Here is a 24,550-nt window from a genome sequence, read left to right as displayed (position 1 = left end):
TAAAGATTAAGCTCTCTGGTGCAAAAAAAAAAAAAGGGTAAACAATATCTTTGGTGGTAATTATTCAGATTCTAGTTTTAATGAATATTAATGTCAAATGTGAAAAAAAATAACAGAAGAAAGGTGGAGTTTAAGACAGTATGTGGAGTTCATTCCTCTGAACATGAAATAAGAGAGGTCTAGGGGGTACCCAGAGCAGTAGGAAACTTGTTGCTTATTCCTGGCAGAATTCCTGAAGGAAAGACTATAAGACTGAAGAGAAGAATGGCTGTGTGGTCCAACTGAGAAGGTTGAACTAAAGGCACAAATCAGCCAAACCGAGTTGATTACCGTTGTTGTTTGGTCTAAGAATGACACAGAAGCAGCAATAAACTGATAGACCTGAAGGAGCCATTCTCAGTCACATTCAGTATTGATAGATGATTAACGGCTTGAAATTCTCCTACCTCCAAACCATGGCACAATCCTCACTGAAGTTTGGGAAGAAGTTTTGTTTCATTGTTCACTGGGTGTTCAGGCTGTGCTGCAGGATAGAATATCACAAGTGAAGCCAATGTTAAAAGGCCGGTAAATGCCACCCAGGGGGGAAAAAAAAAAAAAGACAGTGTATGATTCAAGGTCATCGAGAACAGACAACATACATTCCAGGTTCAAGAAGCGCAGCATCTATTCACAGTAAGGGAGGAAAAGTGCATTAAATCCATCCCCTTGTAATGCATCTGTCTTTCACAGCTAGCAGACTCACGCTGCAGCCCTCGTGGGCAGTGTGGCTTCATATACTCCACTTGGTGCTGTAGTGAAAGAACCTTGACCTCCCTTCTATGGTATCTGGAAAAAAATTGTGGGGAGAGGACGTCTGAGGACTATACAGACACACACCTAAGCAGAACAAAGAAGTATACATTGAGTCTGAAATAGCAAAAGATATTCCCACATAAGGCCATAAGCCCAGTTCAGCCTGTGTGGCCCCCCTTACCTATGGGTAAGGAAGGGTTCCATGCCCATTTTTATGTGGCCCAGTGGGAGTGAAAAGACTGCACACAAGAGATTGTCTTTCCCCATAAGCTTCAAGAAGCATAGCTGGATTATGACATCATCAATGTAGCTCTTCTTTTAAATAAATGTGATGTCTCCTGCTGAAGTTAAAACCTAAACACACATTCGGAGATAGCTGAAACCAATAACAAATAGTTTCCCTGTCCAGTGTTTTTATTCTAGTATTTGCTTTTACTCCTTCTTCTTTACAATCAGTTTCCCCAAGTATAATTTAAAGTCCATTCTATTTTCCTAAATATCTTTAACCATATATCCAGAGTCTGTTAACCTTTATTTAAATGTGATGACCATCTACCTCTATTTTACTTCTTTCACAAACTTCTTGACATCTTCACTGCTTCTACTTCTACTACTTTTACAGTCACTTCTACTTCTCACTACTTCTCTTTGACATCCTGAAATCTGCTTCAGTTGATGTCAGTGGAATCTAATATCTCAAAACAGATGTATTTGTACAAAAAGGCCACTGTTTATATATGGCCACATAACCTAATGTTTTGCTTATTATCAGTGACTCTTTATAACTATCTTTTTCTCATTTTCCTTCGTCATCCTGTTTCTTCTAACCTATTGATTTTCCAAATTTGTATACGCACACACACAGCTACATACCTACACACACAAACACACACAGGTGTGTACCTAGACATACATATAAACACACATCAAACCAGTTTGTCCATTTTGATGTATTGATTTGTTGTGACTATTTTTATAGAAAAAGTACTCAAGACCAACTGTGAATTATATGAGTGTCTCTAAACTTTAATACAATTTTATAGCCAGTCTACGCTAATTGCTTGATTGACTGAATGCAGAAAATAAATGGTTAAAATGCTGGTAGATTAAAAATAGTTTTTGCTACTTTATCCTAAGCTATAATGATTATTTGAAGAGCCTACCTATACTGCTGGCAGTTACTTGTTACCAATAATTAATCCCCTTTGGGCTATAAGGGATTAACCACTTTTTAATTTCCTCTTAATCATTTATCTTGAACTATTTTTCTGTACATTTCCTTCAGAAAAAAAAGTTATCTTTCTAGCACAGAGCAATATTGATCACATAAGAATAGAAAAATCTTCTCATTAAAGCCCTGAAGCTCATTACAGAAGTTTAAGTTATTCTAACAGTTCTCTGATATTGTTGTATCCATGTAACAAAGAGCACTGACTTCCCTGCCAGTTAATTGTCTTGTATGAGCTGACCTAAATACTGAAGTACATGTTCTATGCTGTGCAGAAGATAGAGTTTTAGCTATTTTTATTAAAGCAATTAATTAAAAATTTATCTGCCGAAACACTCTTCTTCCCTTAGTGCTATTACATTAGCACATGCTTATAAGCATGTTACAGATATGCTTCGTTTTAATATAACTGATGTGTTTCTGAAAAGTCAGGTGATGGAACTCATTGAAGGTACAGAGATTTCAGACTAAAGCAAATCTATGCAAAATACTTTGTTAACTGAAGCATTCTGAGGTAAACAACCACTCTGTAATGTATGTTTTCTTGTAAAGTCATTGTGACAGCACAAAAATAATAATATTCTATAAAGCTGAAAGAACATCAGCAAGACAAAAACTGGAAGGTAAGAAAGGAAAGGAAGAGAGCAAAAAAGTAGAAGAAATAGGACACACAGACTTGGCAATGTAAGGATGGGGACAGGGGAAAGAGAGAAACTCACCTTCAGAAAGCAAGCTTGCCTAAAACTAGTTGGCAAGGAATTTTGGAAATCATCTGAAGCAATGGTGAGCAATGAAGGAAGCCATTTCAGAAAGGGAAAAAAGACTCCTATATTGTCTACAAAGTAAAATGTTTACAAATGAAAGATTTCCTCTCATGTAGTCTCTGAAATAGAAAAGGTACTCATGAAGCTAAGTATCAATTTCAAAGTTGTAGGTCTCTCATACTAAATAATATAACAAATGTTATGCATTTTTTTAAGTTCCATGGGAACTGCTGGATTAGACATGCTAAATAAGTATCATTTTCCACAAGCCTTTACTTTTCAGAGTTTAAGTATCTTAGCATATATGGTGAAACTTCAACAGAAAGATAAAGCATTTCCCAAATGTAAACCACATAAATTTTTGCTAAAATTCTTTCTACATATTAAAGATCAGAGCACCAAAAATTACAAACAAAAATTTTACTAAAATATAAATTTAAATGATATGAAGCAAAATGACATTAGGATAGTGGAAATAATTCAGTACAAGAACCTGATTAAATTTAATTTAAAGTATTAAGATTTTGGGTACTTGTGGGACTGGACACAATGGCTAGTGTAGAATAAAATGTCCTTCTTGACAATGCTATGGAGAGAAGACAAAAGGTGTTATGTGCCGACTAGAAAAAGCAGTGGGCTTGATTACGGCACAGGGTTTCAAAGTATTAGGAAACATACAAACAAATTAAATCTAGAAGGCTGTTAGATATATTCAAATTAAAATTTATGGGAATGCTATTTTCACAAGTTTCAATAAGCTAGAGCATGAAAAATAATAGATAGAAAAGGCTTAAATCTCAAGATGAGCCAAACTTTTGTAGCTTGCTTAGTATGTCCCAAATAAAACTTCATTAACGCAGCACATTATAAAACTTTCTGTGCTATTTATAGGTATTGTTGCTTCATAAAACACAGTTCAGTATCATGATACATAAGCTACATTATGAGAGCCTTAAACTTTTCAATTACCACCTGTAGACCAGATCCTATTTTAATGAACATGCCAAGGTGATTTGTGATGTTAAGCCAGATTCCTTGTTGAAAACCTAGGTTTTGACTTACACAAATAATGGATAGTGAACAAAAATCAAAAGGAAATTTGAGGGGAAGGGATGAGGAGCTGAGGGGTTCGGTTTTGACTGTGTTGGTCCGGAGATGCCTGTGGGACATTTAGATGGGGATGTTCAGTAAGCAGTTGAATGTTAACATCTGAAATTCAAAAATAAGTTGGTCTAAAGGTAAATATTTGTAATTCATTAACAAATTATGGTCATTAAAATGAAGGCAATAGTGAAGATCATTCAGATGGACTGTTCAGATGGGCAATATAGAGTGACACGAGAAGGCATTAAGGCCAAGAAAAAAAAAAAGAGAAAGCACCTGAAGAAGAAAAATTTATTTAATTCTCAATCATAGAAAGATAAGAATTCTGGCTCACCCCTGTAATCCCAGCACTCTGGGAGGCCGATGGGGGCAGATAACAAGATCAGGAGTTCGAGACAAACCTGGACAACATGGTGAAATCCAGTCTCTACCAAAAATGCAAAAATTAAACGGGCATGGTGGTGCATTACTGTAGCCCCAGCTACTTGGGAGGCTGAGGCAGGAAAACTGCCAGAACTCAGGAGGTGGAGGTTGCGGTGAGCTGAGATCACGTCAGTGTACTCCATCCTGGGCAACAGAGCAAAGACTCTGAAAGAAAGAGAAAGAAAGAGAGAGAAAAGAAAGAAAGAGACAGAGAAAAAGGAGAGAAAGAGTGAGAGAGGGAAGGAGAGAAGGAAAGAAGGAAGGGAAGGAAGGAAAGAAAAGAAAAGAAAAGAAAAGAATTCTTCATAGAACGATGACTTAAAGCAGCCAGGCCTGTATACAGCACACTCATAGACTTAGCAGAAAAGATAAGACTCACTAACACATAACGCTCAAGAAGTTTATACTTTAGCGGATGGCATGAGAAGTATAAACAGTATAAAATAATTAAAACATAGTGTGAAGCAAGTGCTGTAAAATAACTATAAATGTTCAGAGACGGAAAATATCCGAATTTGCTCTGATCTGTATGGAATGTGCTCTCTGCCATGACTATCCTCACAATTCACCACTTAGCCACACAAACCATTCAAGGTTCAACCTCAAATGCCATATCCTCTTGGAGGCATTCCTGAATTGCTAAACTGTGTACAAACTCTATCCTTTAAACCTGTATTGCACATTGTTTACATTTATCTCAGGGTTCTCTTTTACCACACGTCTACATACTTGCCCTTGTCTAATCTCTCCTCTGTTCTCCAGTTCATTTGGCTTACCCTTAGCCTAAAGAAAAAGAATCAATAATTACTCACAAGTTAAAGTGACAAATAAATCTATTAAAGAATTATTGGACATCCACTCAATATTTATTTACTGTATACTATATGCAAGCACTAGGAAATAGATTAATAAAATGGCCAAGCATTTACAGAGTTGACAATATAGTTATCCATTTAAATCTAAATCTAAACATTAAATTTCAAGGATTCACGGCAATAGTGTTATTGGCAGCCATGATAATGCCTTAAGGCTAACTTAAAGAAAAAAAGATTTACCTAACACAAATTTTTAAACCTCATTTTCACAATGTACAAGGACCTAAACATTCAACTAATCTTGCAAGCAGGGCCTGTTTTTTTACCCAATTAGGGATAGAGTTCTTCCCGCATCATCCAGCCATGTTGTTTGCAATTGTTAAAAAAGATAGAACTGGTGAGTAGAAAACTAAGTAGTAGCTCAAGGGCTGAAAATAAATGACAACATTTGATTGCTAATAGCTTCAGAATATCAACAGTAGATCAATTCTTTATTACCACATGTAACTTAAATCCTATTTTACTTATTGTTTGAATTTATCACCAATACATTTCTTCACTAAAGTGCCTTGAATGAAAAAATATATTTTCATTAGAATGTTTACCACACATTTATAAAAATTAAATTTCACTATTTTCAATTCATGTTGATTTTGTCATTGATGCTGTCCTTTATTTAAATCAACAACAGTAATTTTCTAATTTAAAATAAAAACAAAATATTCAGGGAATGGTGTACATCCTTTGCACATTATAAATTTTTATAGTGGTCATAATCAGCTGACTTTTTTCTTTGTATATCAGCCAGAACTCAAAGTGACGTACAATGGAGAGAAAATTCACAAATTAAATTCATCTTTTAAACAAAAATCTTTCTGTGTTCATTTCCATAGTCAGTGGACCCTCAAACAGCTGCCTCAAGCATTCTGCTAACTCATACTCAAAAAACTCAACAACAAATTCAACCAGATAAAATGTAAAATGATTGTAAAGTTTAAAGGGTTGATTTTTTCACAGATAGTTGAGTTTTAGCAAGGTAAAGCCTTAAGCCAAGAGAAATAATTTCTAATTGAGAAACTTAGACATCATCTAGTAAATGAGCATAATGATAGATTAAAAGGGGCTTTGGGATCTACTAGAGACTTGTGACATACAAAACCCAATATTACATCAAAACATAAGTTTGGTCCTAACAGGAAATTAGAAAATAATTACAATCCTATATAAATGAACATTATTCTCTTTAACTATAGAATCTCTAATATTAAATTGTAGTTGAAGAATTATTCATTAACAATAAAGGGGGCTTTGTTTTATTTCCCTAGTAAACTTCCCATCAAAGTTATCTCTGCAGGTTATTTCAGAAGAGGGCACTTTATAAGCTATTTAGTAAGCAAAGCTTTTTGAACCTAATTTAGGAAAAAGAAAGAGATTTAAATGTATTTTGATCTACTAAGAATGTATTTTTCTTTGCAGAGTTAGAGGTAGAATCTTCTAAATGAAAATGACTGGAAACAGACTCACAAGACATAGTTAAATCACTAGAGAGGTTTAATATTGGTCCTATTTTCCCAAGACCAAATAAGTTGAAAAAAATAAGAGTATGAAACTCATGTCCAATAAAAAATTATTATTTTTCACCAGTATAGGCAGGTGTAAAACACAGTCTACAGAAAAATAAAGGTAGTATTACTCCAATTTAAGGTTCCATTCAGAACCATATTAATCTTTATTCTTTTCACAAAGAAAAAAATGCACACCATCAGGAAACTTCAATAGGATCAACAAACACCACAAACCATAAAGTGGAGACTATTAGTTGTCTACCAAAAGATACTCTCCTTTTATTCCTGCATGCAAGATTAAATGGAGAATTCCAGCCTCCTTTTCATAGTGGACTTCTTTTCTCCACAAAATTTAATGTGATATGTGTCCCTGATGGCCGTAAGTCTTAGGACCATGTGTCTACTTCCATATTATCTTTCCCCTTATCATCAGCTGGGATGGCAGCTGACCCTGTCTCTGCCATGCAGAAGATGACAGTCCTGCAGTATAATACTGCAATCGATGGAAAGAAACTTAATTCCTGAATAACTTCATGGAGCAAAGTTGAACCACTCAATTTGGATTGTTATGTAAAGGACAAATCAATTTCTATCTTCTTTAACTTACCGAATCATTGTTCTCTTTGTTACACCCTAATTCAGACCAATATTTCCTGTTAACTGAAACTGTCAAAGAAATACCATCATCAGTACTTGCTTCCGTTATCTTTGATCAATATAGGCCTGGCTCCAATTGGGAGTGGTCAAACATTCATATCTCCAAGTATAAGCAATCTTTGAGAATGCACAGCTAGCAAGTATTCCTACCAATATACCCCAAACATGGTAGAACAGCAGTTGTACATAATCAGGTTTTATAATTCCACTTCATATAAAAGTTTGGAACTCTCATATTGCTTACAGGCAGTCTGGTGACCACTTTTTTAAAAAATATACTTATTAGAAAGTAACATTTAGCATTTTAAAAAATCATCTAGATCTTTTTCAACAGGCAAATTTCCATAATCACTCTAGATTTTTTATTTTATTTAGGGTTTGCATGACATATAGGTGAATTGCTTCCAAAATAATTGATATTTCAGGAATTCCTGAAAACATCACTTCTCAACATCAAAGAGTCTCCCTTATTTACACAAAAATGCTTGGCTTTTCTTTAATAGAAGAAAATATCTTTTATTACCCACTTCAAGTTAGCTTGAGATAATATTCTGAGAAGTAAAAACAATTTAAATTTATATCCAGTTATAAATGATTGATTTCAGTTATGAATTATTGAAACAGTTTTTAGTAAAAAATGTAAAAATGAGACAGGTATTTCTTCAGTAGATGAAATGGTGTATTTCATCTACTACTCAATTTTGTTAGGATTGGTTGGCTCTGCTGCAAATGAAATAGTAGTAAAAAGACAAGAAATCAGCAGATGGTTGAAATAACCAAAGTAGGAAGCAACACAGCATTGTTAACCGGAGTTTGTGATTAAGTCTGCAGGCTGTAATTAGCTAAACATTGAACACACATGGACACAAAGAAGGAAACAACAGACACCAGTGCCTACTTGAGGGTGGAGGTGAGAGGAGGAATAAGGTCAGAAAACTACCTATCAGGTCCCATGATTATTACCAGGCTGATGAAATAATCAGCACACCAAACCCCCATGATACACAAATTATCTGTGTAACAACTCTACATATGTACCCCTGAACTTTTTTTTTTTTTAAGAATTAGCTTTATATGGAGGCAGTTGACCACCTTTTATGTTTTTTCTAGGATGTATGTAAGGAGCTCGGTTTCTTCCACTGAAATTTATCCCACTTAATCATTGATAGCTGAAATTATTTTCTTAAACTGACAATAATCCAGGATATCTAACGTCTCTAAGCCAGTTTTCCCATCTATAAAATAACAAAAAATAACACCTACATTATAAATTCATTTTAGGGTTAAAAAAATCATATATGTGGAGTGTCAACAAAATTCCTAGCATACTTTGAAAAACATTTTTTTGTTTGTCTTTCTTTTCACTCTTTTAACATTACATAAAATGTAAAGATTTTCAGAAACTTCCCTTGCCTAAGCCAAATACCAGAATCCAGCAAAATTTTCATATATTACACAATTACTGTGAATGCATTGGCTTTGCCGACTTTTCATTTATTATAATAAAGGCTAACATTTGAAGTATGCTTTCAACTTTATGCCACAATCTTTAAAAGGTTTTACAGATGCAGAAAGTGAAATGCAGATTGATTAAGAAACATGCCCAAGGTCAGACAGCTGGTAAATTGAAGAGCTGAAGTTTTTACATAGGCAATCTAACTCCAGAGCTCATGGAGCTCAATTTTATTTTCATAATAGTCTGTCTGGACATAAAATTGCACAGTCCTATTTCTGTATTTGCTATCTCACAGTTCTTGAAAAGATCCACTCTACAGCTTGGTGTGGTGGTTCCCACCTGTAGTCCCAATATTCAGGAGTGAGCCTGTAGTGCACTATGGTCATGCCTGTGAATAGCCACTGCACTCTAGACTGGGAAACACAACAAGATCTCACCTATTACGTAAATAAATAGTGGTCTGCTCTGAACCTACATCTTTATAATCCCCTTACTATACACAGCCTTCTATTGACAATTATTTTCATTTCTTCAAAATATTAGCCTTATTATGTTTATAAAATATTGCCACAATTAATCTAAGAGTCAACTTTCTTATAGTTATAAGGAAATGCTTTTGCAACTATTAAACTTTAGAGCTGAAGGGATTTAAAAACAAATCTGCAATTTCACTTTTTGCTTCTAAATTGAGCATTACCTTTAACCAATTAGAACAGATTAAATAGCAAGGATTTAAATCTCCGTTACTCTACCAAGCCCATCATCTTACAAAATTAACTATTTAAATGATGTATTTTATGGACATCAGCACCACAAAAATATAAAGGAATAAAATATTTTCTTAATGAACAGGGACATTTCCTTAAGACAAAATATTGTCTTAATGAACAGGGACATAGAACATTAGGCAAAAGTAGATGTAAACTAGACTTTAATTATATGCTGTGTCATATTTTATTTTAGCATTTTTAAGATTATCATTCCATTATTTTGTGGATTTTACTATTCATTTTGAGAAGAAAGATAAAATTCCTCTTTTGCCTTTATTTGCTCCTTTGAAGGTACTTTTTTTTTTTTATTATCTGTTGGCTGTTTGTAAGATTTTTTTTTTCATCTTTGGTTTTTGGAAGTTTTATTCTGATATGACTGCATGTAGTTTTCTCTGCATTTATCCTATTTGGGGTTCTTAGCATTTTCTGTCTTCATATTTTTAGTCGATTTTGGAAATTTCTTCTGTACTATCTCTTTATTGTTTCTGCCTCATCTTCTGTCTGATCTTTCTGCTTTAGATCAGATCCTTGTCACTAATATAAATTCTTTCAACAGGCTTCTAACTGTCCTTCTGGCCTCTAATCCTTATAGTGCTTAAATATATCTTCTTTACAAGGTCCTACTACTTTCACAATTAAAACGTTCAGTGTTTGTATGATAAAGTCCAGTGTCCTTAATAGAGTGTATCTACAAGGCCCTCCATAATACAACACCTAGAAATTGTTTCAGCAGTTTGGGCGTGGTGGCTCATGCCTATAATCCCAACAGTTTGGAAGGCCAAGGCAGGTGGATCAATTGAGGGCAGGAGTTCCAGACTAGCCTGGACAATATGGTGAAAGCCCAACTCTACTAAAAATACAAAAATTAAAAATTAGCTCGGCATGGTGGTGTGTGCCTGTACTCCTAGCTACTCTGGGGACTGAGCCGGAGAATCGCTTGAATTCGGGATGTGGAGGTTGCAGTGAACTAAAATAGCCACACTATACTCCAGCCTGGGTGACAGAGCAAGATTTGAGACTCCATCTAAAAAAAAAAAAAAAAATTCGGCTAAATGTTCCCTGCTGTTTCTAGTTTATTACTTTAACCCTAAAATAACCTGTTGCTTCTTACACTTCTGACTCAAATTCATACTAGGTCTTATTGATACATCTTCTCATCGCTTCTGAGACAGCACTAAAATAAAAATATAAATGAACAAAAAATAGAATTAATACATAACTAAGAAGAATGTAGGAAAGAAGTTTTCACAAAACGAGGGATAATAACAGATCTCTAACAGCTGGAAAATGCAGAACAAAGTACTAAATAGAACTAACAGTAAAGATCTAGAAAATAGAGAACTCTGATACAGTGTAAAGCAGAAATGCAGAGTCAGAAAGCATGAGGGAACAGATAAAAGACCTAAAGAAGTCATATGGAGGCCTCACATCTGAGTAATAGAAATCCAAAAGCAACATGAATATCAGAAAAATGGAGAAGAATAAATCAACAGAGAACTGACAGAATCAAATTCTTCCAAGTTGAAAGATACAAGTATCTAAAGTGAAAAAATGTCAAGTGGAATGATTACAGTAAAGACCCATACCTAGAATTAATCATAAAAGCTTCCAAGATTAAAAAGAGGTCATCTAAAAACAGTGAGTTGGCCAGGTGTGGCTCACACCTGTAGTTCCAGGTACTTGGGAGGCTGAGGTGGGAGGATCACTGGAGTCCAGGAGTTCAAGGCTGCAGTGAGCTGTGACCACACCACTGCATTCCAGCCTATGGGACAGGGTGAGACCCCAATTCTAAAAAAAAAAAAAAAAAAAAAAAAAAAAGATGAGAATTGATTAAAGATATCACCAACACTGAATGCTAAGAAGATAAGAAAAATAGACCAACACCTTACAGTTTTTGAGAAAATATTTTTGACTCAAAAATGATACACCCAGTTCAATTACACATATATAGATATACATGCATATATACACACACAACAGAATAAAAGCATCTGCTAATACAGTATGTATTTACCACATACCCTTTAGAGAAAGGGTTCACTAGAAAAATAAGAAACAAAACAAGAAATAAAAAAGAGTAAGATAATAAAGAGAAGAAAGAAAAGGAAGAGGAGAGACAGGATTCTAAAAGGGTGAGTCCCACCCAGGAAAGCAATGCAGGATATTTCTGTATGGCAGTTCTAGAGAGTAATTGACTCCTATTACAGTAGAAGGATGGATGGTGTCAGGAGGAAGGCATGTGAGAAAATACCTCCATTTGAGAATCACTGGGAGAATGTATGAAAAACACAATAAAGACATATGTTACCTCTTTAAAACAAAAAATGTGGTAATATAGTGAAGCCAAAAAAAAAAAAAACCAGAGAGAGAAAGAAATAAAAGTCCATTGCAATTGCTAACCCAAAGAAAGCAAAGGAAGAAAGTTGTATAAAAAGCCATGATACAAATGGAAAAAAATTAAATCTCTGGCATGGTTTTCAGCAATTGATAATGAGAAAAGAGAATGTATTCTATCATAGCACAATGCATGACTCAGCATAGTCATAAAAATGTAAATTTCCAGACTTAATTCATGGAGAAAGAGTGAAAGATTTGGTTACTGTTTAATTTCAAAGTACAAATTATAACAGTCTTAATAAAATAAAAATAGGTTAGTTAATAAATGGTGGGAACTAAGGGAGGTAAAAGGTAGAGGAAAGAATGGGGGTGATAATATCTCATAATAGTGTATCAGGATATTACTATTATCACAAAAGTAACCTGTGGAAGTAATGAATTATAAATAACTCTAAACCACCCAAAGTAAGTATAATAATATAATTTAGTATCACGGAGGAATCACAAAAAGAAATACAAATGAAGTATTTAAAAATCTAGCCTGGGAACATGGCAAAACCCTAACTCCACAATTTTTTGTTTTAATCAGCCAGGTATGGTGGCCTGCACCTGTTGTCTCAGCTAATTGGGAGGCTGAGGTGGGAGGACCAATTGACCCATGAGGTCGAGGCTGCAGTGAGCTGTGATAGCACCACTGCACTGTAGCCTGGGTAATAGAATGAGACCCTGTCTCAGGAAAAAAAAAGTACTTAAAAGAGTTCACAGCCAGGAATCCAAATAGCTGTTGAAGAGAAATGGTTCTGTTATTTTATCATAAGTTCTTCTAAATTAGTTGATACTTACTACATTTTCATGTATTAGATTGATGTTTTTAAGATAATTTTTGAAGACAGAGATTGAATGACATTTCTCTCATGAAGCAATCTGAAGACCCAAATGGCTTTCTTCTGTACTTTCATAGAACCCAGTACACACCTCCAGTGTGGCACTAATTTTATGCTATACATATGACTATGTTTTCATCTCTTCTACCAGACTCTGAGTCTCACTGGAGTAGGAACTACATTTTATTCACTACCCTATCTTCATCATCTGGTATAGTATCTGGTACAGAGTAGATAATGATAAAATGCTTAGTTAATGAGTAAATAACCATATTGGGCAATCTATATTAAAATTAATATTTAAATCCCTTATGGGAACTAATATAGACATTTATCAGATACACTACTGAATTCCTTCTTTACATCACTGCATAATTTAACTTTCTAATAACAGTAGAATGGGATAAAGATAATGTAAAGCTACAAGTTTCCACCCCACCCGAATTTTATCAGACACCCCAAAGAAACTTGAATAATTAATGTAATATTCAAAATTTTTCACAACTAGATTTCAAACATTAATCTGAAGTCAGTTACAAGTCTACCTGGTTTTCAATCAATTTATCGTGTTCAAAAATGTTAATATCCCTCACTAGCTCACAGCATGACACTATCAGCTTTAATTTGGTATTATTTCAGAGCAATGTTGCAATTACAATTTAGTCCACATTGATCAGTAAAAGTTAAAGGGCAAAATTAATTAATGGAAATAGTAAAAGGGCAAAATATTAATATGATGACACATCCAAAATGCTTAGATTGCACAGAAGCACTGCTATTTTGAGATTATCCATGTTGATTTGCAAAAGAACAGAAGGAGAAATCTGTGAACAAAACTGAATTTCAACACACTAAATTTTATGTCAACATTTTAAAAAATAATTACTAAAATTGATGACCACAAGTGAGTCTCATTATAGATTTGAAACTTCTGACTAACAGACCTAACAATGACTAATGACATTACAAATAAGCTGTGAAGAAAATGTACAGCAGCTGTATTAGAACTATCTATACCTTCCAAGTTAGTGTGTGGATTTATACCAAAACCTAATAAAAAACCATGACTCAATTTTTATTAAAGTGCATAAAAAGTTTAAGACACCACATTATATCAAGTAGATAATTTTTTAAGCTTAAAAGATTTTTCTGATAAATTTTATTTGAATACATAAGAAACAATATAATATTCAAATAATTCAATATGTTTGAATAATATATAGCAACTTAAGATCAATCAAAGCAGTTGATGACAGGGAGTATTCTTATCTTTTGGAGCATTTGTCTGACTTTCAGAGTCCCAACATAAACTCAATCCAGAAATAAAATTAGAGAGTCTTACATTTGCTATTTATAAACCTCCATGACTTACATTTCTCTTGCTCTTGAGAATACATTTCAGAGTTAGACCTGGCAGGTGGTTTGAACTCCATTTCAGAGAGACAGAACATGAGAGAGGGTAGAATAAGAAACCAATGTCAAAGTTATTAAGTGTTAGAATGAGTCTAGGATTTGGGGCTTCTGATGTTCCATAGTCTTTCTACTAACTGCCGGTTCCCAGCTCTTTTAAGCTACTAAAACTCACATATCCTACCAGGTCTCAATTAGGAGTTATTTTGTAAAATACTTAAATCTGTTATGAGTTATGATTATAACCTACCTGTATTATAAGCATCAAAAGCCCCTTTTATTGTCAAACTGCAGTCCATCAACCATTAGTAGTTGGTAAATAGCTTAGTTGAGTCCCAACCAGTAAGTTTTTAAATAGAATATAATAGAATAGAAACTATCAGAGTGTATCACAAGTAATAAGGGTATTTTGGAAAACTCTCATTTCAGTTGTATATATCTACATATGTGTATATGTAGATATATGTATTTGTGACCTAGGTCATGATACAACCTGTGTTTCTCACTGTGGGTTGAGGGAAGAGCACACTGAAAACCATCACTCTAAGATAGAAAACAAGATTAAGAACTTAAGTCAAGTTGGAATTAATTTACCAAAGTTGTTAGGGGGTTACTCAGTAGGACTGAGAACCTCACAGGAAGTTTTCAATGAAGGAAGCCTGAGAAAAGAGAAAACTGCAGTGCATGGCTACTGCCTAAAATCTTGAGAAGAAGACTACCATGGGAAATGTGGAACACATAAGGCAACATGAGTTGCTGAGCACTAGAGCTGAGGAAGCTAAAAGCAGTCACACAGAGAAACAGTGATTTGAGTTAGCAATAATTTCAACTTTGTATATTATAAAACTGTGTCCAAGGATCCTCTCTTTATGCTTACCTCTTCATATCTAGATATAAAACAAATGTATTACATCTACATATAAAACAAGATATTAGTTCCTGCCCTTGCCTCCCTCATAAATGTACCAAAGGAGAGGAGCTATGAAAGTGCTTTGAGTTTGTCAAAATAATTCATTGTGATGGGAGTTACCTGCATCCCATGAGGAGCTAAAGTTTAGGATCACTTGACCTCCCTACTTTATACAGTACAGCCTTAAAGTCATCAGAAGGCCAGTTTTAAAGAAAAGCTTGTATTAATTTATTCTAAGAATTTACCATAGTGCTTGGTAGGTCTTCAGTTTATGCTTTTCACTTTTCTCTCCCGCTTATCTCCCTTTCCCCCCTTTTCCCAGCTTAAATTCCATGAGCAATCATTGCAATTACTCTTTTTTGCATCCCTAATTCCCTTACCTGTCTTGTTCAAAGTCATTTGTCTGAATCACAACCGTGGTTATATATTATTTTCTGTCTTGCTAGATCTGGAAGCCTTACAGCTAACATGGTTTAGGAAAACATGCAGCAGGTAAACTGGTTTCATTTAAATTCATAACCGTGTGTTTCAGGTAGGTCCACACCACTGCCTGTCAATCATAGTACATTTGTCTGGTTTTTTACTCTCCCACTCTTCTTGATGACATTTTCATGCCTAATCTTCCCTTCTCATTTTTCAAACACTTCCATTATCATGCTCAGTTTTAGCTGACCTTGTTTCCTAGCCCACTGAGAAAAGTGAAGTAATCAGAAGAGAATACCCACAACCTACTGAATCCATGTACTTTGCTGTCCCCCCGAAATGAAAGATGGTTATCAGTATTCCCATCTAAGTCCAACCCCTTCCTCCTTGTGCATTTGATCCTATCTCACTTCCCTACTCAAGGATATGCCTACAGCAATTCTTCCTTCTCCCCTATAACATCAGATTTTACTTTTACCTCTTTACTGTATCATTTCCATCACCAATTAAACATACTTTTCTCCCATTAAAAAACCCTCTCTTGGCTCCACCTCCTCTATAGCTAATGTGTCTTCTCTTGTTTCCCTTTCAGGAAAACTGCTCAATAAACTGTCTAGACACTATCTCAAATTTTTCTTCCCATTCATTTTTAATCATCATCCAAGAGGCTTTCATCTCCACCATTCTAACAAATCTGTTCTCCTCATGGTTACAAATGACCTTCATATTGCTAAATCCAGTCAATTTTCTCTTCTTATTTTACTTGACCTATCAGCAACATTTAATGCAATTAATCAACAACACTCCTTTCTTTAGCTAATCAAAAGGGTGATTATTCAGATTATGATGGATGGATCTGTCCTGTAGGAGCTGAGACTTAACCTCAGTTGAGAGGCAACAAGAGAACGGAGACCACAGTCCTACAACCATATGATCTAAATTGCATCAACAACCTGAATAACCATGGAGATGACCCTGAGCTCCAGATGAGAACTAGAGCCCAGTCAACACCTTGATTTCAGTTTTGTAAGTCTTTGAGCAAAGGGCCCAGGTAGTTTGTGTCTAGACTCTTGACCTGATCCACAGAAACTGTAAAGTAATAAATTTGTGTTTTAAGCTTTAAATGTGTGGAAGCAGCAATAGAAAACTAATATACTCAGTGATCTCCCTGGCTAACATATGTGAAATTGCAAGCACTATTTTTTTGCACTTCCTGTCTCCTTTATTCTTCTCTATTGTATTTTTCATGATACTAATTTATTGTGTTAGAGTTTCTCCACAAATTACAGAAGCGCAAAGGTTTTCATCTATCTTATTGACTATCCTGTTCAACTACAGTTCCTGGCATGTAGAAAATGTGCAACAAATATCTCTTAAACAAAAGAATAAAACTAGTATCAAGTGTATGAATAAAAGACATAATAGTATTTTCCCTCAAAATACTCAAGTTAATCATTTATATAATTTATGAAACTAGGTATCCAAAATTCTTAGCTATATTTGATATTTAGTTAATAAAACTTTAATATTTAGCTCGTTTTTAGATATTTAAAGTACTAATATTAAAGTAATAAAAATCATTTTGCATTTATAAATTTGAATACTGTAAACAATAATAGAAGTAGTCTATCTTAATTTTGGGCTTACCATTTGCCTGGTACACTTCAAAGTATACTCCTTATGAATTTAACTCATTTTATCCTCAGAAAACATTATGAAAGAATTAGCATTATTAACCTCATCTTATACCAAATGAAACTAAAGTATGGAGGTTTAATAATTTAACTCAAATTCATTGAGTAAATAGACAAAAAGTGATAGAATCAGATTCAAACCCAGGCAATGTAACTCCAGAGCTTAAGCTTTTTAGCCCCTATGTTTTGAACTTTTAGGTTTTAACTTTATTATAGCTTCAATATCTGAATATGCATAAAACTTATATTTGTGTATAACTAATATTGTAAATAGGCTAAAAGGACTAATAAAAACTATAAAAAATATTTGAGCCAGATAACAAAGGGTTAATATTTTAATCTAGAAAAGCCCTTAAAATTAGTAAGAAAGGCACACAATTCAAATAAACAATGGACAAAAGACAACAGAAATATTATAAAAGATGAAATTTAAAATGTAATAAATATTTGTAAAAATTTCTTTCAGTCCTGCTTGTAGATAAAGAAAAGTACATCAAAGCTAGTTATAGGTATTATATTTTTCCTTTTAAACTGGCAAAAGAAAATTTTATACTTGGTGATGCTTCATTAAGACAGAGACTTTTTTTTTTTTTTTGAGACAGCATCTAACTCTGTCACCCAGGCTGGAGTGCAGTGGCATGGTCTTGGCTCACTGCAACCTCCACCTCCTGGATTCAATGGATCTTCTTGCCTCAGCCTCCTGAGTACCTGGGATTACAGACATGCACCCCCACACCTGGCTAATTTTTATATTTTTAGTAGAGTTGGTGTTTTGTCATGTTGGCCAGGCTGGTCTTAAACTCCTGACCTCGGATGATCTACCTGCCTCAGCCTCCCAAAGTCCTGAGATTATAGGTGTAAGCCACCGCGCCTGGCCACATTAATACAATTTTAATGAAATACAATTCACCAATATGTGGTAACTGTTTATTAAAAATTCATACTATGTAATAAAAAAAGAAAAAACTTTGCCATTAAAAAATCTATTATAAGGAAATAATCAGAGTTGGAGAAAAAGTTTATGTGCAAAGATATATATTTCAAGTCATTTTAATAATGAAAAATTAGACACCACCTAAATGTGAAGCAATGGTTAATGGACAGTGGTTAAATTGTTTATCATTATCCGTAAAATAATTTGGATATTTGTAACTGTAGTTTTTAAATATCAAAATAGTTATGTGGAAATGCTCACAGTATAACACTAATGAACAAAAGGCTGAACACAAAGTACATCCACAGGATGATCCAAATTATTTAAAATATGTTTTATTTTAATAGATGATTTATATTTATTACCTTCTTGATATACTAGAAATTTTTTACAGCAAGTCTGTGATATACATACAATCAGAAGTAAACAAAAATTAAAGATATTTCAAGAAATGTGTTAATAAATATAAACATTTGTAACTCATATAAGGATAGATACGTCATATTCTTAACCCTGTGCTGACCCACTGGTTCCATGAGATGGTGTTATGTCTGCCTAGCAGAAGGCATCTACATCATAAAAACAAAACTGGAAAGTTACACACAGAAAAATTATTCATGGGAAGGAGGAAGCTTCTCACCCAGCAACCCAAAATCACTTTGACACTATAGGGATTTTTTTCAGGATTTGGACTATTTTTTTCTTTGAATACAAACATGTTACTTAGAAGCTGTGTATCTGTAATTGCCACTACCACTTGCTTATTATTTGATTAATATTTTAGTTTCTTCTAAATCAGCTGCATTTTACCTAGGGCAAACATCCATTTCAAATAGACCTGGCAATGAAAAGAAAACCAGGTGATTAAACTTCCCCAGTTATGATTGGTAGTTCCACCACATAAGAAAGAGAAAATTTTTTCTATTTGGTCAGTGATATCTATCAGAGTTTATCTGTGGAAAGATCAAAAGACATGGTAAGAGAACAGTATAAAAACAAAGAAAAGTAAAGAGAATTACAGATACCATCATCAATGGCAGCAACAGCAGGAATTTTAGTGGCAGCTATTACAGGGGATGACAGAGTGATATTCCAATCACAAGGCAATTAAACAGGACAGATTGGTATAGATTTAAAAGACAAACATCTCTTCAGCTGAAAGGTTCAAACACTCATCTGTGTCAAACACTTTTATATGTCTATCCTGTATTCACAATAGATGTATGAATTCACAAACTAACAAATCCAATATTTATAGCATGCATAGTCCCTTTATAACCTTTAGTTATGCCTCTTTAACTTTGCTACAAACGTTCTTAAAAACATGGAATTACTACAGTACTTGGGGTAGGAAACAGATATGGGAATGTTACATTCTCTTAAAATGTATATCACTTATTTGTTTAATGTCTATTCTCCTTAACTGGGAAGTTAGCTTAATGAAGGCAGAAGAGATTTTTGCCTCCATTATTCAATGCTATAGTCTCAGCACCAATAATAATGTCTAGCATACAGTATGTGTCCAATATGTATTTGTTGAATAAATGAGAAAGTTTACAAGTAATTCATGGATCTCATAAAATACTCTATATCTTATTTACATCAAAGATAAAATGTTTCATATTTCTTAAGACTACAACATGTTCAAAAATTTGGTCTATCAGCTGAAGAGTATCTCAATTTCATAATTAAACAAAGAGTTTACATTTTCATGTAAGCCCTTCCAAATACTCTAGTACAGATATGTGAAAATGAGATATTCTTCTTCGTGGGTCATCTGAAAACTTGTAGAAAATGAGAACCTGGGGTATAAGTGAATGTGATGGGCCTGATTGCTATTTTTCCATGCTATAAAAGCCATAAACAGTGTGGTTAATGATGCTCCCATATCTCACTAGAAGCCAGGGTACAGTGGATTCGTGCTAGCTCTGGTGGCTGAACACCAGTTGAGGGCAGCAGAGAGCTACTTGAGAGAAAATACATCCAAGAAGACTTAACAGCTCTCAGCTGAGAGTAAAGTGCTCGGCCAGGTCCACAGTGGGCTGCTAAAAATGCAGCCACCTGGAAAACTAGTCCACAGGGTGGCCAGCAAGAATGGAGTAACCAAATATATAAATGCAGAAAGCCAAAAATCCAGGGAGATGGGTAGGAAGCAACACCAGGGAATTCAGAATAATCTGGACTCCCATTTCACACAGTTCTCAGGAGCCATTGATTCAGACAGTCATCTTACTCCAGAGCTGCTGAATCACAAAATGTCTTAAATTCCCTCCAACTCTAAAATATTAGTTTCCAAGATAAAACAAAGATGTTTAGAGTACAATCTTCTTACAAGGATTATCTTTCCTGTAGAAAGAATATAAAATTGTCAGTGTTAAGAGGGGAGAATCATACATGAATGAGGAGAAGCAAACATAGACTAGGGGTCCCAAAATTCTTTAAAAGTTGAAATTTCTCAAATATATGTGGTGAAATCCTAGTAAGGTTTAACGAAAGCCTCAGCCAGTCCCCTTGGTTCCCAGTGTGAAGGCTCCAACCCTAAAAATGGCCAAGTGCAAGTTGCAGCCTGTCCAAAGCCAGGATTCATACTCCTTTTCTGTGTCTTCCTAGTGGTGTGCTCTTGAGCAAGTCATTTCGCCTCTCTGGGTCAGCCTCCTCATTTCTAAAATAGAATAATACCTGTGTTTATGAGGTCTGTGAAAAATCTACAGAAGAAACCATGTCTTGTGAACTTTATGCAAGCATAAGGAATTTTACTTGTTTTCTTTCTTTTTTTTTTTTGAAAAGAAATGTAAGTGTGTGTATTTCTTTTGAAGAAATGCAGAAGGAGGAGGAATGATATGACAGTCAGTACACTGTCTAAATATTTTCACAATTCTCCTGCCTCCCCCATATCCTTCTTCTCCCAACAACTGCTCCTCAGAAACCTTCAACTGAAACACGATTCCTGCCAGAACTAGGTTTGTCCTCCCCTTTACATTTTCCTCTCACCTGCCCCACACCCCTTCCATATCTAATCTGTTCTTGCACTTCCAGGTCATTGAGTTTTTCCATTTAAAAATATAAAAGATACAGAAAGAAGAAGATAATCAGTCATCCATATTTCCACCACCTGGAATTAAGTACTATTTGCACATGTACATATTTTTCTTCCAAACCATTTTAAAGCTACTCTCTTTTTTTTTATTGCATTTTAGGTTTTGGGGTACATGTGAAAAACATGCAAGATTGTTGCATAGGTGCATACGTGGCAATGTGATTTGATGCCTTCCTCCCCTTCACCTATATATGGCATTTCTCCCCATGCTATCTCTCCTCAACTCCCCACCCCCCGCTGTCCCCTCCCCCAAAAACAGACCCCAGTGTATAGTGCTCCCCTCCCTGTGTTCGTGTGTTCCCATTGTTCAACATCCGTCTATGAGTGAGAACATGCGGTGTTTGATTTTGTGTTCTTGTGTCAGTTTGCTGAGAATGATGGTTTCCAGGTTCATCCATGTCCCTACAAAGGACGTGAACTCATCGTTTTTGATGGCTGCATAATATTCCATGGTGTATATGTGCCACATTTTCCCTGTCCAGTCTATCATCGATGGGCATTTGGGTTGTTTCCAGGTCTTTGCTATTGTAAACTGTGCTGCAATGAATATTCGTGTGCATGTATCCTTATAGTAGAACGATTTATAATTTTTTGGATATATACCCAGTAATGGGATTGCTGGGTCAAATGGAATTTCTATTTCTAGGTCCTTGAGGAATCGCCACACTGTCTTCCACAATGGTTGAACTAATTTACACTCCCACCAACAGTGTAAAAGTGTTCCTATTTCTCCACATCCTCTCCAGCATCTGTTGTCTCCAGATTTTTTAATGATTGCCGTTCTAACTGGCGTGAGATGGTATCTCAATGTAGTTTTGATTGGCATTTCTCTAATGACCAGTGATGATGAGCATTTTTTCATATGCTTGTTGGCCTCATGTATGTCTTCTTTTGTAAAGTATCTGTTCATATCCTTCGCCCACTTTTGAATGGGCTTGTTTGTTTGTTTTTTCTTGTAAATCTGTTTTAGTTCGTTGTAAATTCTGGATATCAGCCCTTTTTCAGATGGGTAGGCTGCAAAAATTTTTCCCCATTCTGTTGGTTGCCGATTCACTCTAATGACTGTTTCTTTTGCCGTGCAGAAGCTGTGGAGTTTGATTAGGTCCCATTTGTCTATTTTGGCTTTTGTTGCCAATGCTTTTGGTGTTTTGGCCATGAAGTCCTTGCCTACGCCTGTGCCCTGAATGGTTTTGCCTAGGTTTTCTTCTAGGGTTTTTATGGTGTTAGGTCTTACGTTTAAGTCTTTAATCCATCTGGAGTTAATTTTAGTGTAAGGTGTCAGGAAGGGGTCCAGTTTCTGCTTTCTGCATATGGTTAGCCAGTTTTCCCAACACCACTTATTAAACAGGGAATCCTTTCCCCATTGCTTGTTTTTATCAGATTTGTCAAAGATCGGATGGTTGTAGATATGTTGTGTTGCCTCCGAGGCCTCTGTTCTGTTCCATTGGTCTATATCTCTGTTTTGGTACCAGTACCATGCTGTTTTGATTACTGTAGCCTTGTAGTATAGTTTGATGTCCGGTAGTGTGATGCCTCCCGCTTTGTTCTTTTTGCTTAGAATTGACTTGGCTATGAGGGCTCTCTTTTGGTTCCATATGAAGTTTAAGGTGGTTTTTTCCAGTTCTGTGAAGAAGGTCATTGGTAGCTTGATGGGGATAGCGTTGAATCTGTAAATTACTTTGGGCAGTATGGCCATTTTCACGATATTGATTCTTCCTAACCATGAACATGGAATGTTTCTCCATCTGTTTGTGTCCTCTCTTATTTTGTTGAGCAGTGGTTTGTAGTTCTCCTTGAAGAGGTCCTTTACGTTCCTTGTTAGTTGTATTCCTAGGTATTTTATTCTCTTTGTAGCAATTGTGAATGGCAGTTCCTTCTTGATTTGGCTCTCTTTAAGTCTGTTATTGGTGTATAGGAATGCTTGTGATTTTTGCACATTGATTTTGTATCCTGAGACTTTGCTGAAGTTGCTTATCAGTTTCAGGAGACTTTGGGCTGAGATGATGGGGTCTTCTAGATATACAATCATGTTGTCTGCAAATAGAGACAATTTGACTTCCTCCTTTCCTAATTGAATACCCTTTATTTCTTTTTCTTGTCTAATTGCTCTGGCTAGAACTTCCAGTACTATATTGAATAGGAGTGGTGAGAGAGGGCATCCTTGTCTAGTGCCCGATTTCAAAGGGAATGCTTCCAGTTTTTGCCCATTCAGTATGATACTGGCTGTTGGTTTGTCATAAATAGCTTTTATTATTTTGAGATACGTTCCATCGATACCTAGTTTATTGAGGGTTTTTAGCATAAAGGGCTGTTAAATTTTGTTGAAGGCCTTCTCTGCATCAACTGAGATAATCATGTGGTTTTTGTCTTTGGTTCTGTTTATGTGGTGAATTATATTTATAGACTTGCGTATGTTGAACCAGCCACATAAGGAATTTTAACTACAAGTCCAAGTAGTAGGAAGAGTAAAAAGTTATCTAGGGAACAACAAAAAGGCATCTATGAAAGAAACTTTTGATATATTTAGAATTTTCCCTGTAATGAACTTGTTTTTTTCTATCAACCCAGGTCAATGTAGATATGATTCTCCATATACATACATATATACATATATGTGTGTGTGTATATATATATACCCACATAAACACACACATACTCATGTGTGTGTGCATGCATGGATATAAGTGTGTGTGTCTTCAGTTACCCTGAGGTCTGTATTAAATGCTAAGCATATTTGCATTATGGAGTGATATTTGCCTTCTGTGAACACTCTTCTTGCTAAAAGTATATAATGATGTTCCTAATCAGAATTTGGAGACATTTTATTGCATCCTCTTGAAGAAATTTATTTACAGAGACACAGAAGCAGAAAGAAAATGTGGGCTATTTGCAGCCAGAATACTTTGGCTCTGGTTCCTAAAAATAATAATAATCATAATAATTAATCATCACCATGAGGATATGGGAACATGTTAGAAAACTTGAATACAGCTGCCTCAGCTTTGTGTTCAGTTTGGTCCTATCTCACACTATGATTTTTCTGGATAGACAGCAAAGGAGAGCTGAGTGCATGCCAATGAGTTAGTAAATGGTGACTAGAGTGTCTGAGATTTTTGTTATTTTTAAAAGCAGAAAAAGGGGAAGATCAACAAGACAGGAAGACAGAGAAGATGGAAGCCTCCTCAATTCTCATTTCTGATGAGATGCCTAACTAGAGAACTCAGGAGCAATATGGAAAAGTTACAAATAACAATAAAGTCACCAGAAGGGAGTCTTCCCAAATG

At 35.0% G+C, this 24,550-nt stretch overlaps 1 long non-coding RNA gene across 2 annotated transcripts in view; it reads right to left on the bottom strand.

Moving 5' to 3' along the window:
* Positions 1 to 647: 647 nt before the first annotated feature.
* LOC105728025 (uncharacterized) overlaps positions 648 to 24,550 on the bottom strand; it is a 35,931-nt gene continuing 12,028 nt past the window's right edge. For both annotated transcript variants that reach the window (XR_010342024.1, XR_010342025.1), the window contains 2 exons: positions 11,164 to 11,365; positions 648 to 828 (listed from right to left, as the gene is read on the bottom strand). This is a non-coding gene — a long non-coding RNA (uncharacterized LOC105728025). The remainder of the gene's footprint in view (positions 829 to 11,163; positions 11,366 to 24,550) is intronic.

Source organism: Aotus nancymaae, unplaced genomic scaffold, assembly GCF_030222135.1.
Source record: "Aotus nancymaae isolate 86718 unplaced genomic scaffold, 86718_ANA_hifiasm-v0.15.2.pri h1tg000011l, whole genome shotgun sequence".
Taxonomy (NCBI): domain Eukaryota; kingdom Metazoa; phylum Chordata; class Mammalia; order Primates; family Aotidae; genus Aotus; species Aotus nancymaae.
This window is presented reverse-complemented; position numbering and strand designations above follow the sequence as displayed.